Below are 15,156 nucleotides of genomic sequence, written 5' to 3'. Positions count from 1 at the left end.
TAACACTCTAAATTTACATTTTGGCTGACCTGGTTTATAGGCTAAGGTCGAAAAAATTGTATAGCTTTATTTGTTAAAAAAACTGCCCATAGTGGGATGAAAGTCATTGGCACAGCTTTGTAAAGCAATGTGGCTTTGTTTTCTAGGCAGTCCTATATTTTCTCTAATTAAATAGACAGCCGTGATGTGTTTTTTTTTATATTTTTTTTTTATATATAATCAAATATACTCACCTGTAGATAAAAAATGGATTCTGCTATCACAATCCTGTGAATGCGTTAACAGACGGTGGTTGTAGCATGATTCTAGTTCAGCAGCAGCCTCTATCCAGTAAAAGGTCCCTCCAGCCCCAACATGGAGCCTCAAAATTTTATTGGCAACACTCATTGGCCCTCGGTTCAAACCCTTCCACTTCTGCCCCCTCCAGTTTCTCTCTTGAAAGTTAGCATTTCTGATTGCCATCACTTCACTTGGGCAAGCCAGTGAGCTTCAGGCGCTAACCTTGGAAGAACCTTTCTTCTAAATACATAGGGAAAGGGTTGTCCTCACCACCAACCCCTGCTTTCGTCATAAGGTGGTCTCACAGTTCCACCTCAATCAATCCATTGAACTTACTCTCCCCAACCATAGTGTAGGAAGTTGGCTTTGTATATACTATTTCAGAGTAAGAAATAGTTTGCACAGAGTCCAAGGGTTCCCCTTAGAGGTAAGATAGTGGCAAAATTAGATAATTCTAATGCTCTGTTTTTTGGTAGTGTGATCGAGCGGTAGGCTTAGAGCAGTGGTCTTCAAACTTTTTTATGCCGTGCCCCCCCCAGTTGAAAAATAAAAATCTTTGGGCCCCCCCTCAGAATTTTTCACTCTTATTTTAAAAAGATGGCAATGTTTATATATGTCTAAACCTATTCAAACATTGCAGTGAAGTACTGTTACCTTTTTAAACCTGCAATAACGTGCTTCTGCTTAAAACAAAGGCATGTTACCTGTATAATATTTCTTTTGGCCAGCGTTTGGCGCCCCCCCTGGGAACGCTTGAGGCCACCCTAGGTGGGCCCGCCCCCCAGTTTGAAGACTTCTGGCTTAGAGGGTAGTGTTAAGCATTTGTTGTACACACAGAGGCAATAAATGAGGAACACACACAGTGTGCAAAGCAGGCATCGGGTTTCAGATGGGAATCAATGGAGGGACCCGGGAGTCACTCTAGCGGTGCAGGCAGCCAAAGGGGGGGCTTATCTGGACAGCCACCACCGGGGCTAGGCAGAGGGTCGCCTGGGGGGGGGGGGGGGGGGGGGGGGTCACTCCTGCACTGAGGTTCGGTTCCTTCAGGTTCTGGGGGCTGCAGGTGCAGTGCTGGTTTCAGGCATCGGGTCCCTTGTTACAGGCAGTCGCGGTCAGGGGGAGCCTCTGGATTCTCTCTGCAGGCGTCTCTGTGAGGGCTCAGGGGGGTCGTCTCATGCTACTCACGGGGTCGCAGTCGCCGGGGAGTCCTCCCTGTGGTGTTTGCACCAGACGCGCCCGGCTCGAGACCCAGAGAACAGAGTGTGAAGTCACTCTTTCAGCGGGAAACGTGAAGTTTTTGAAAGTAGCTTCTTTGTTGCAAAGAAGTTGCGTGTGTTGAGCAGAGCCGCTGCTCATGGGAGTTTCTTGGTCCTTTTAGTCCAGGGCAGTCCTCTGAGGCTCCAGAGGTCGCTGGTCCCTGTCGGATGCGTCACTGGTTGCAGGTTTTCGAATCAGGAGACAGGCCGGTAGGGCTGGGGCCAAGCAGTTGTCGTCTTCCGTCTTCTCTGCAGGCTTGTAGGTCAGCAGTCCTTCTTGTTTATTCAGGTTGCAGGAATCTGATTTCCTAGGTTCTGGGGGGGTGCTAAATACTAGAGTTAGGGATGTGTTTAGGTCTGGGAGGGCAGTAGCCAATGGCTACTGTCCTGAAGGGTGGCTACACCCTCTCTGTTCCTCCTCCCTGAGGGGAGGGGGGCACATCCCTAATCCTATTGAGGGAATCCTCCAAACTCAAGATGGAGGATTTCTAAAGGCAGGGGTCACCTCAGCTCAGGACACCTTAGGGGCTGTCCTGACTGGTGGGTGACTCCTCCTTGTTTTTCTCATTATTTCCTCCAGCCTTGCTGCCAAAATTGGGGGCAGTGGCCGGAGGAGAATGCATCTCCACTAGCTGGGATGCCCTGGGGCACTGTAACAAAAGGAGTGAGCCTTTGAGGCTCACCACCAGGTGTTACAGTTCCTGCAGGGGGAGGTGTGAAGCACCTCCACCCAGTACAGGCTTTGTTCCTGGCCATAGAGTGACAAAGGCACACTCCCCATGTGGCCAAACACATGTCTGGTGTGTGGCAGGCTGGCAAAAACTGGTCAGCCCACTCTAGAAGTCGGGTTGGTATTTAGGGGGCATCTCTAAGATGCCCTCTGGGTGCATGTTACAATAGATTGCACACTGGCATCAGTGTGCATTTATTGTGCTGAGAAGTTTGATACCAAACTTCCCAGTTTCCAGTGTAGCCATTATGGAACTGTGGAGTTTGTGTCTGACAAACTCCCAGACAATATACTCTTATGGCTACCATGCACTTACAATGTCTTGCAAGGTTTTGCTTAGACACTGTAGGGGCATAGTGCTCATGCACATAAGCCCTCACCTGTGGTATAGTGCACCCTGCCTTAGGGCTGTAAGGCCTGTTAGAGGGGTGACTTACCTGTGCCACAGGCAGTGTAAGGTTGGCATGGCACTCTGAGGGGAGTGCCATGTCGACTTAGTCATTTTCTCCCCATCAGCACACACAAGCTGAGAGGCAGTGTCCATGTGCTGAGTGAGGGGTCCGCAGGGGGGCAGAAAACATGCTGCAGCCCATATAAACCTTCCCTGACATCAGGGCCCTTGGTACCAGTGGTACCAGTTACAATGGACTTACCAGAGTGCCAGGGTTGTGCCAATTGTGGAGACAAAGGTACAGTTTAGGGAAAGAACACTGGTGCCGGGGCCTGGTTAGCAGGGTCCCAGCACACTTTCAATTCTAACTTAGCATCAGCAAAGGCAAAAAGTTAGGGGGTAGTTATGCCAAGGATGCATTTCCTTACACATAGGCCCTAATGGCAATGAACAGTCTCTTTAATAACATATCCATGTCTTCAAATAAAAAAAGGGACAAACTAATTGTAAGGAAATGCCTCCTTGGCATGGTTGCCCCCTGACTTTTTGCCTTTGCTGATGCTATGTTTACAATTGAAAGTGTGCTGAGGCCTGCTAACCAGGCCCCAGCACCAGTGTTCTTTCCCTAACCTGTACTTTTGTATCCACAATTGACAGACCCTGGCATCCAGATAAGTCCCTTGTAACTGGTACTCCTAGTACCAAGGGCCCTGATGCCAAGGAAGGTCTCTAAGGGCTGCAGCATGTCTTATGCCACCCTGGAGACCTCTCACTCAGCACAGACACACTGCTTGCCAGCTTGTGTGTGCTGGTGAGAACAAAACGAGTAAGTCGACATGGCACTCCCCTCAGGGTGCCATGCCAGCCTCTCACTGCCTATGCAAGTATAGGTCAGTCACCCCTCTAGCAGGCCTTACAGCCCTAAGGCAGGGTGCACTATACCATAGGTGAGGGTACCAGTGCATGAGCATGGTACCCCTACAGTGTCTAAACAAAACCTTAGACATTGTAAGTGCAGGGTAGCCATAAGAGTATATGGTCTGGGAGTTTGTCAAACACGAACTCCACAGCACCATAATGGCTACACTGAAAACTGGGAAGTTTGGTATCAAACTTCTCAGCACAATAAATGCACACTGATGCCAGTGTACATTTTATTTCAAAATACACCCCAGAGGGCACCTTAGAGGTGCCCCCTGAAACTTAACCGACTGTCTGTGTAGGCTGACTAGTTCCAGCAGCCTGCCACACTAGAGACATGTTGCTGGCCCCATGGGGAGAGTGCCTTTGTCACTCTTGAGGCCAGTAACAAAGCCTGCACTGGGTGGAGATGCTAACACCTCCCCCAGGCAGGAGCTGTGACACCTGGCGGTGAGCCTCAAAGGCTCACCCCTTTGTCACAGCCCAGCAGGGCACTCCAGCTTAGTGGAGTTGCCCGCCCCCTCCGGCCACGGCCCCCACTTTTGGCGGCAAGGCTGGAGGGAACAAAGAAAGCAACAAGGAGGAGTCACTGGCCAGTCAGGACAGCCCCTAAGGTGTCCTGAGCTGAAGTGACTCTAACTTTTAGAAATCCTCCATCTTGCAGATGGAGGATTCCCCCAATAGGGTTAGGATTGTGACCCCCTCCCCTTGGGAGGAGGCACAAAGAGGGTGTACCCACCCTCAGGGCTAGTAGCCATTGGCTACTAACCCCCCAGACCTAAACACGCCCTTAAATTTAGTATTTAAGGGCTACCCTGAACCCTAGAAAATTAGATTCCTGCAACAAGAAGGACTGCCTAGCTGAAAACCCCTGCAGAGGAAGACCAGAAGACAACAACTGCCTTGGCTCCAGAAACCCACCGGCCTGTCTCCTGCCTTCCAAAGAACTCTGCTCCAGCGACGCCTTCCAAAGGGACCAGCGACCTCTGAATCCTCTGAGGACTGCCCTGCTTCGACGACGACAAACTCCCGAGGACAGCGGACCTGCTCCAAAAAGACTGCAACTTTATCCAAAGGAGCAGCTTTAAAGACCCTGCAATCTCCCCGCAAGAAGCGTGAGACTTGCAACACTGCACCTGGCGACCCCGACTCGGCTGGTGGAGAACCAACACCTCAGGGAGGACCCCCGGACTACTCTACGACTGTGAGTACCAAAACCTGTCCCCCCTGAGCCCCCACAGCGCCGCCTGCAGAGGGAATCCCGAGGCTTCCCCTGACCGCGACTCTCTGAAACCTAAGTCCCGACGCCTGGAAAAGACCCTGCACCCGCATCCCCCAGGACCTGAAGGACCGGACTTTCACTGCAGAAGTGACCCCCAGGAGTCCCTCTCCCTTGTCCAAGTGGAGGTTTCCCCGAGGAAGCCCCCCCTTGCCTGCCTGCAGCGCTAAAGAGATCCCTTGATCTCTCATAGACTAACATTGAAAACCCGACGCTTGTTTCTACACTGCACCCGGCCGTCCCCGCGCTGCTGAGGGTGAAATTTCTGTGTGGGCTTGTGTCCCCCCCGGTGCCCTACAAAACCCCCCTGGTCTGCCCTCCGAAGACGCGGGTACTTACCTGCAAGCAGACCGGAACCGGGGCACCCCCTTCTCTCCATTCTAGCCTATGCGTTTTGGGCACCACTTTGAACTCTGCACCTGACCGGCCCTGAGCTGCTGGTGTGGTGACTTTGGGGTTGCTCTGAACCCCCAACGGTGGGCTACCTTGGACCAAGAACTGAACCCTGTAAGTGTCTTACTTACCTGGTAAAACTAACAAAAACTTACCTCCCCCAGGAACTGTGTAAATTGCACTAAGTGTCCACTTTTAAAATAGCTATTTGTGAATAACTTGAAAAGTATACATGCAATTGAAATGATTCAAAGTTCCTAATGTACTTACATGCAATACCTTTCAAACAAGATATTACATGTTAAATTTGAACCTGTGGTTCTTAAAATAAACTAAGAAAATATATTTTTCTATAACAAAACCTATTGGCTGGATTTGTCTCTGAGTGTGTGTACCTCATTTATTGTCTATGTGTATGTACAACAAATGCTTAACACTACTCCTTGGATAAGCCTACTGCTCGACCACACTACCACAAAATAGAGCATTAGTATTATCTATTTTTACCACTATTTTACCTCTAAGGGGAACCCTTGGACTCTGTGCATGCTATTCCTTACTTTGAAATAGCACATACAGAGCCAACTTCCTACATTGGTGGATCAGCGGTGGGGTACAAGACTTTGCATTTGCTGGACTACTCAGCCAATACCTGATCACACGACAAATTCCAAAATTGTCATTAGAAATTGATTTTTGCAATTTGAAAAGTTTTCTAAATTCTTAAAAGACCTGCTAGGGCCTTGTGTTAGATCCTGTTTAGCATTTCTTTTAGAGTTTAAAAGTTTGTAAAAGTTTGAATTAGATTCTAGAACCAGTTTTAGATTCTTAAAAAGTATTCCAACTTTTAGAAGCAAAATGTCTAGCACAGATGTGGCTGTGGTGGAACTCGACACCACACCTTACCTCCATCTACAGATGAGAGAGCTAAGGTCACTCTGTAAACTAAAGAAAATAGCAATGGGCCCCAAACCTACCAAAGTACAGCTCCAGGAGCTTTTGGCAGAGTTTGAAAAGGCCAACCCCTCTGAGGGTGGCAACTCAGAGGATGAAGATAGTGACTTGGAGGGAAATTCCCCCCCTCCAGTCCTATCTAGGGAGAACAGGGTCCCTCAAGCCCTGACTCCACAAATAATAGTCAGAGATGCTGGTTCCCTCACAGGAGGGACCAACAACTCTGAAATCACTGAGGATAACTCCAGTGAAGAGGACATCCAGTTAGCCAGGATGGCCAAAAGATTGGCTTTGGAAAGACAGATCCTAGCCATAGAGAGGGAAAGACAAGAGATGGGCCTAGGACCCATCAATGGTGGCAGCAACATAAATAGGGTCAGAGATTCTCCTGACATGTTGAAAATCCCTAAAGGGATTGTAACTAAATATGAAGATGGTGATGACATCACCAAATGGTTCACAGCTTTTGAGAGGGCTTGTGTAACCAGAAAAGTGAACAGATCTCACTGGGGTGCTCTCCTTTGGGAAATGTTCACAGGAAAGTGTAGGGATAGACTCCTCACACTCTGGAAAAGATGCAGAATCTTATGACCTCATGAAGGGTACCCTGATTGAGGGCTTTGGATTCTCCACTGAGGAGTATAGGATTAGATTCAGGGGGGCTCAAAAATCCTCGAGCCAGACCTGGGTTGACTTTGTAGACTACTCAGTAAAAACACTAGATGGTTGGATTCAAGGCAGTGGTGTAAGTAATTATGATGGGCTGTACAATTTATTTGTGAAAGAACACCTGTTAAGTAATTGTTTCAATGATAAACTGCATCAGCATCTGGTAGACCTAGGACCAATTTCTCCCCAAGAATTGGGAAAGAAGGCGGACCATTGGGTCAAGACTAGGGTGTCCAAAACTTCCACAGGGGGTGACCAAAAGAAAGGGGTCACAAAACCTCCCCAGGGGAAAGGTGGTGAGACAGCCAAAAATAAAAATAGTAAAGAGTCTTCTACAGGCCCCCAAAAACCTGCACAGGAGGGTGGGCCCAGAGCCTCTTCACAAAACAATCCTGGGTACAAGGGTAAAAACTTTGATCCCAAAAAGGCCTGGTGTCGAAACTGTAGTCAGTCTGGACTCCAAACTGGAGAAAAGGCCTGTCCCAAGAAAAGTTCCACTCCAAACTCCAATCCAGGTAACACTGGAATGGCTAGTCTCCAAGTGGGATCAACAGTGTGCCCAGAGCAAATCAGGGTCCACACTGAAGCTACTCTAGTCTCTGAGGGTGGGGTGGATTTAGCCACACTAGCTGCCTGGCCTCCTAACATGCAAAAATACAGGCAGCAGCTCTTTATTAATGGGACAAGTGTAGAGGGCCTGAGGGATACAGGTGCCAGTGTCACCATGGTGACAGAGAAACTGGTTTCCCCTGCCCAATACCTGACTGGAAAAACTTATACAGTCACCAATGCTGACAATCAAACTAAAGCACATCCCATGGCAATGGTAACTTTAGAATGGGGAGGGGTCAATGGCCTGAAACAGGTGGTGGTCTCCTCAAACATCCCAGTAGACTGTCTGCTTGGAAATGACCTGGAGTCCTCAGCATGGGCTGAGGTAGAACTAAAAACCCATGCAGCCATGCTGGGTATCCCTGAACTGGTGTGTGTAAAAACAAGAGCACAATGCAAGGCACAGGGTGAAAAAGTAGAGCTGGAGTCTGGAAAAATGGCCCAGCCTACCAAGAGAAAAGGTAAGTCAGTTGGGAAACCAACTGCAACACAGTCAGAAAAAGAGAACCTCTCTTCTCAGGAAGAAGTTCTGCCCTCTGAGGGAACTGAGCCTTTGGAGCTTGAACCTTATCAGGTTGAGCTCTTAGGCCCAGGGGGACCCTCAAGGGAAGAGCTGTGTAAGGGACAAGAAACCTGTCCCTCTCTTGAAGGCCTTAGGCAGCAAGCTGCTGAAGAGTCCAAGGGCAAGAAAAATGGAACACATAGGGTCTATTGGGAAGATGGACTCCTGTACACTGAGGCCAGAGACCCCAAACCTGGTGCCACTAGGAGAGTGGTAGTGCCTCAGTCGTTCAGAGAGTTTATTCTGACCTTAGCCCATGATATTCCCCTTGCTGGGCATTTGGGTCAAACCAAGACGTGGGAGAGGTTAGTCAACCACTTCTACTGGCCCAATATGTCCCAGAAGGTTAAGGAGTTTTGCCTCTCCTGCCCCACCTGTCAATCCAGTGGTAAGACAGGTGGGCACCCAAAGGCCCCCCTCATTCCACTTCCAGTGGTGGGGGTCCCCTTTGAAAGAGTGGGTGTGGACATAGTTGGTCCACTAGAACCTCCCACAGCCTCAGGAAATATGTACATCCTAGTAGTAGTGGATCATGCTACTAGGTATCCTGAAGCTATTCCACTTAGGTCGACTACTGCCCCTGCAGTAGCCAAGGCCCTCATTGGTATCTTTACCAGAGTGGGTTTCCCTAAGGAGGTGGTGTCTGACAGAGGTACCAACTTCATGTCAGCATACCTAAAACACATGTGGAATGAGTGTGGAGTGACTTACAAATTCACTACACCATACCATCCACAAACTAATGGCTTAGTTGAGAGATTCAACAAGACATTAAAAGGCATGATCATGGGGCTCCCAGAAAAACTCAAAAGGAGATGGGATGTCCTCTTGCCATGTCTGCTTTTTGCTTACAGAGAGGTGCCACAGAAGGGAGTAGGATTCTCACCCTTTGAACTTCTGTTTGGTCACCCTGTAAGGGGACCACTTGCTCTTGTTAAAGAAGGCTGGGAGAGACCGCTTCATGAGCCTAAACAAGACATAGTGGACTATGTACTTGGCCTTCGCTCTAGAATGGCAGAGTACATGGAAAAGGCAACCAAAAACCTTGAGGCCAGCCAACAGCTCCAGAAGTTTTGGTATGACCAAAAGGCTGCAATGGTTGAGTTCCAACCAGGGCAGAAAGTCTGGGTTCTGGAGCCTGTGGCTCCCAGGGCACTCCAGGACAAATGGAGTGGCCCTTACCCAGTGCTAGAAAGGAAGAGTCAGGTCACCTACCTGGTGGACCTGGGCACAAGCAGGAGCCCCAAGAGGGTGATCCATGTGAACCGCCTTAAGCTCTTCCATGACAGGGCTGATGTGAATCTGTTGATGGTAACAGATGAGGATCAGGAGGCAGAGAGTGAACCTCTCCCTGATCTTCTATCATCAGACCCAAAAGATGGCTCAGTAGATGGGGTGATCTACTCAGACACCCTCTCTGGCCAACAGCAAGCTGATTGTAGGAGAGTCCTACAACAGTTTCCTGAACTCTTCTCCTTAACCCCTGGTCAGACACACCTGTGTACCCATGATGTGGACACAGGAGACAGCATGCCTGTCAAAAACAAAATTTTTAGACAGTCTGACCATGTTAAGGAAAGCATCAAGGTGGAAGTCCACAAGATGCTGGAATTGGGAGTAATTGAGCGCTCTGACAGCCCCTGGGCTAGCCCAGTGGTCTTAGTCCCCAAACCTCACACCAAAGATGGAAAGAAAGAGATGAGGTTTTGTGTGGTCTACAGAGGGCTCAACTCTGTCACCAAGACAGATGGTCATCCAATTCCTAGAGCTGATGAGCTCATAGACAAATTAGGTGCTGCCAAATTCTTAAGTACCTTTGACTTGACAGCAGGGTACTGGCAAATAAAAATGGCACCTGGAGCAAAAGAAAAGACAGCATTCTCCACACCTGATGGGCATTATCAGTTTACTGTTATGCCCTTTGGTTTAAAGAATGCCCCTGCCACCTTCCAAAGGTTGGTGAATCAAGTCCTTGCTGGTTTGGAGTCCTTTAGCACAGCTTATCTTGATGATATTGCTGTCTTTAGCTCCACCTGGCAGGATCACCTGGTCCACCTGAAGAAGGTTTTGAAGGCTCTGCAATCTGCAGGCCTCTCTATCAAGGCATCCAAATGCCAGATAGGGCAGGGAGCTGTGGTTTACTTGGGCCACCTTGTAGGTGGAGGCCAAGTTCAGCCACTCCAACCCAAGATCCAGACTATTCTGGACTGGGTAGCTCCAAAAACCCAGACTCAAGTCAGGGCATTCCTTGGCTTGACTGGTGTAGGAAGTTGGCTCTGTATGTGCTATTTCAAAGTAAGGAATAGCATGCACAGAGTCCAAGGGTTCCCCTTAGAGGTAAAATAGTGGTAAAAAGAGATAATACTAATGCTCTATTTTGTGGTAGTGTGGTCGAGCAGTAGGCTTATCCAAGGAGTAGTGTTAAGCATTTGTTGTACATACACATAGACAATAAATGAGGTACACACACTCAGAGACAAATCCAGCCAATAGGTTTTGTTATAGAAAAATATCTTTTCTTAGTTTATTTTAAGAACCACAGGTTCAAATTTAACATGTAATATCTTGTTTGAAAGGTATTGCAGGTAAGTACATTAGGAACTTTGAATCATTTTAATTGCATGTATACTTTTCAAGTTATTGACAAATAGCTATTTCAAAAGTGGACACTTAGTGCAATTTTCACAGTTCCTGGGGGAGGTAAGTTTTTGTTAGTTTTACCAGGTAAGTAAGACACTTACAGGGTTCAGTTCTTGGTCCAAGGTAGCCCACCGTTGGGGGTTCAGAGCAACCCCAAAGTCACCACACCAGCAGCTCAGGGCCGGTCAGGTGCAGAGTTCAAAGTGGTGCCCAAAACGCATAGGCTATAATGGAGAGAAGGGGGTGCCCCGGTTCCGGTCTGCTTGCAGGTAAGTACCCGCGTCTTCGGAGGGCAGACCAGGGGGGTTTTGTAGGGCACCGGAGGGGACACAAGCCCACACAGAAATTTCACCCTCAGCAGCGCGGGGGCGGCCGGGTGCAGTGTAGAAACAAGCGTCGGGTTTGCAATGTTAGTCTATGAGAGATCAACGGATCTCTTCAGCGCTGCAGGCAGGCAAGGGGGGGCTTCCTCGGGGAAACCTCCACTTGGGCAAGGGAGAGGGACTCCTGGGGGTCACTTCTCCAGTGAAAGTCCGGTCCTTCAGGTCCTGGGGGCTGCGGGTGCAGGGTCTTTTCCAGGCGTCGGGACTTAGGTTTCAGAGAGTCGCGGTCAGGGGAAGCCTCGGGATTCCCTCTGCAGGCGGCGCTGTGGGGGCTCAGGGGGGACAGGTTTTGGTACTCACAGTCGTAGAGTAGTCCGGGGGTCCTCCCTGAGGTGTTGGTTCTCCACCAGCCGAGTCGGGGTCGCCGGGTGCAGTGTTGCAAGTCTCACGCTTCTTGCGGGGAGTTGCAGGGTTCTTTAAAGCTGCTTCTGGAAACAAAGTTGCAGTCTTTTTGGAGCAGGTCCGCTGTCCTCGGGAGTTTCTTGTCTTTTTCGAAGCAGGGCAGTCCTCTGAGGAGTCAGAGGTCGCTGGTCCCTTGGAAGGCGTCGCTGGAGCAGAGTTCTTTGGAAGGCAGGAGACAGGCCGGTGAGTTTATGGAGCCAAGGCAGTTGTTGTCTTCTGGTCTTCCTCTGCAGGGGTTTTCAGCTAGGCAGTCCTTCTTCTTGTAGTTGCAGGAATCTGATTTTCTAGGGTTCAGGGTAGCCCTTAAATACTAAATTTAAGGGCGTGTTTAGGTCTGGGGGGTTAGTAGCCAATGGCTACTAGCCCTGAGGGTGGGTACACCCTCTTTGTGCCTCCTCCCAAGGGGAGGGGGTCACAATCCTAACCCTATTGGGGGAATCCTCCATCTGCAAGATGGAGGATTTCTAAAAGTTAGTCACCTCAGCTCAGGACACCTTAGGGGCTGTCCTGACTGGCCAGTGACTCCTCCTTGTTGCTTTCTTTGTTCCCTCCAGCCTTGCCGCCAAAAGTGGGGGCCGTGGCCGGAGGGGGCGGGCAACTCCATCAAGCTGGAGTGCCCTGCTGGGCTGTGACAAAGGGGTGAGCCTTTGAGGCTCACCGCCAGGTGTCACAGCTCCTGCCTGGGGGAGGTGTTAGCATCTCCACCCAGTGCAGGCTTTGTTACTGGCCTCAGAGTGACAAAGGCACTCTCCCCATGGGGCCAGCAACATGTCTCTAGTGTGGCAGGCTGCTGGAACTAGTCAGCCTACACAGACAGTCGGTTAAGTTTCAGGGGGCACCTCTAAGGTGCCCTCTGGGGTGTATTTTGCAATAAAATGTACACTGGCATCAGTGTGCATTTATTGTGCTGAGAAGTTTGATACCAAACTTCCCAGTTTTCAGTGTAGCCATTATGGTGCTGTGGAGTTCGTGTTTGACAAACTCCCAGACCATATACTCTTATGGCTACCCTGCACTTACGTCTAAGGTTTTGTTTAGACACTGTAGGGGTACCATGCTCATGCACTGGTACCCTCACCTATGGTATAGTGCACCCTGCCTTAGTGCTGTAAGGCCTGCTAGAGGGGTGTCTTACCTATACTGCATAGGCAGTGAGAGGCTGGCATGGCACCCTGAGGGGAGTGCCATGTCGACTTACTCGTTTTGTCCTCGCTAGCACACACAAGCTGGCAAGCAGAGTGTCTGTGCTGAGTGAGAGGTCTCCAGGGTGGCATAAGACATGCTGCAGCCCTTAGAGACCTTCCTTGGCATCAGGGCCCTTGGTACTAGAAGTACCAGTTACAAGGGACTTATCTGGATGCCAGGGTCTGCAAATTGTGGATACAAAAGTACAGGTTAGGGAAAGAACACTGGTGCTGGGGCCTGGTTAGCAGGCCTCAGCACACTTTCAATTGTAAACATAGCATCAGCAAAGGCAAAAAGTCAGGGGGCAACCATGCCAAGGAGGCATTTCCTTACAACTAGTGTCACCCCTCCATCTGTTGCCCATTGTCCCTGGAGAATACGACTAAAGGTGCACCTATGTCCCAGAGCACCCCAAGTCTACAACCTAAGTCTACAACCTAACCTGCTTGTTGTCTCAGACTGGCTTTCTAGGCAATGCCTGCAACCTGTTTGTCCTGAGGACCAACTCCCATTAAAAGCCTTTGGGCACCCGGCACCTCACTGCACGCAGCCACCCTAGCGCTGCCTGGAGTGTTAACAGATTTATGTATATATATTCAGTGGCATGTGTAGCTGCAAATACACATGCTGTGCATTATATTTCTGCCATCTAGTGTTAGGCTCTGCGTGCTACAAGTTGTTTTTCTTCAAAGAAGTGTGTGAGTCACGGGATCAAGTGACTCCTCCTCTTCAGTTCCATTGTGCATGGGCATCGACTCCATGTTAGATTGTTTTCTTTCCGCCGTCGGATTTGGACGGGTTTCCCTTCGCTCTGAAAGTTCGATTCGGAAAACTTTGAAAACGCGCTATTTTCGTCTATTTTGTATCGATCGTGTTTACATCTTCCATCAACACATCGGTACCGTCAGAAAAGACCACTCTACTTGCCCTTTGGGGCGCACGCGCCCAACTCGGGCCTAGTCATGGCGACCGCATGAAAGCCTCATGGATGGGACTCCATTCCGGTTCTGTCCTCGGTACCACGCGAAATATCCTTATATAGACCAACATCTCCGCTGTAATCTTTGCCTTTCCCAAGATCATCGGAAAGAAAATTGCGAGGCCTGTTGATCTTCTGCTCCAAAAAGACCAAAACTGCCAGTTCGGCACCGAAAAAGGCCACTCCTCCGAAACCATCAGAGGCGATGAAAAGCTCTGTGTCCGGCTTGAGCAAACAGCATTTTTCGGAGTAGAAAATTCAGAAATCCCTTTCGGAGGCAAAAACATCCACTGCACCATCTATTTCGATACCAAAAAAGCCAGCTTCAGAGCCGAAAAGAGCAGGTTACACAGAGGAGCATGGACTTTGAAAGAAACTAAAAGAAAACCACAAAACCTCTGAAGAGGAGTCTCAAGTACAGCCAGTACTTTAATGGACGAAAGGCAAGCCAGGATTCATATCCACAAAGAAACAAGCAGAAGCCTAACAGCACCTCCTCTAAAACCTAAAAGAAAGCTAGCCTTTCAGGAGGAATTGGACACTATGCAGCCACCAGCTAAAGTGCCAAAGCCGAAGGAGAAACCACCACCTCCTCCTCAATTCTCTCTTCCTCACTCTCCACACCTGCATACCTCTCCTCCTACCAGTCCTAGACCAGTGCAGTCACCATCACACTCTTTAGACTCACAACAGGACAATGTTGATCCATGGGATCTTTATGATGCAGATCCCATTCCTAGCAATGACCCAGACAGCTAACCCTTTAAGCCTTTACCACCTGAGGATAGTACTGTGTATAATCAGGTTTTAGCTAGGGCTGCAGCATACCATGGGGTCACCATGCACACTGGACAGTTAGAGGATTTTTTGTTTAATACCCTCTCCTCCACAAATTCAAAATATCAGTGCCTCCCCAGGCATGTTAAAACACGCCGATCAAATATTTAACGAGCCAGTTAAGGCACGTATAATTACGCCCAGGATAGAGAAAAAGTACAAACCACCTCCCTCTAAAGCAAGTTCCTCCAGATTCAGTAGTAGCGCTGCCAGAAAAAGTGCAAACTCCCAATCATCAGGAGATGCACCCCCACCAGACAAAAAAAGCAGAAAGTTTTATGCCGCAGGGAAGAGAGTTGCATCCTAAGCAGCGCATCAGTGGAGGATAGCTAACTCACAAGCACTGTTAGCTAGATACGACTGGGCTCATTGGGATGAGATGCAAGACATAATTTAGCATCTCCCCAAAGAACATCAGAATGGATTGGTCTCCATTTCGATTCTGCCCTCAGTGCCACACTAAGTTCCCCTACACCGACCAACACTCGGTGTGCAACCTCTGTCTCTCTCCAAATCATAAAGAAGAAACCTGCGAGGCGTGCTGATCCTTCTGATGCCAGAAGACTGTACAGTATCAAAGAGCAAGACTACTAGAGATGTCATCGAAGTCGACAGAACAAACGCCCAACATTTTCAGTGAGGAACAGGCACAAACTGCAGTTTCCATTGCAGACTCCGATTCTG

At 49.2% G+C, this 15,156-nt stretch overlaps 1 protein-coding gene across 1 annotated transcript in view; it reads left to right on the top strand.

The window, feature by feature from the left end:
• LOC138274069 (pre-mRNA-processing factor 40 homolog A-like) overlaps positions 1-15,156 on the top strand; it is a gene marked incomplete at its 3' end in the record, with an annotated part of 550,808 nt that overhangs the window by 213,764 nt on the left and 321,888 nt on the right. The gene's annotated exons all lie outside the window — the stretch shown is intronic.

Source organism: Pleurodeles waltl, unplaced genomic scaffold, assembly GCF_031143425.1.
Source record: "Pleurodeles waltl isolate 20211129_DDA unplaced genomic scaffold, aPleWal1.hap1.20221129 scaffold_155, whole genome shotgun sequence".
In the NCBI taxonomy this organism is placed as follows: Eukaryota; Metazoa; Chordata; class Amphibia; order Caudata; family Salamandridae; genus Pleurodeles; species Pleurodeles waltl.
This window is presented reverse-complemented; position numbering and strand designations above follow the sequence as displayed.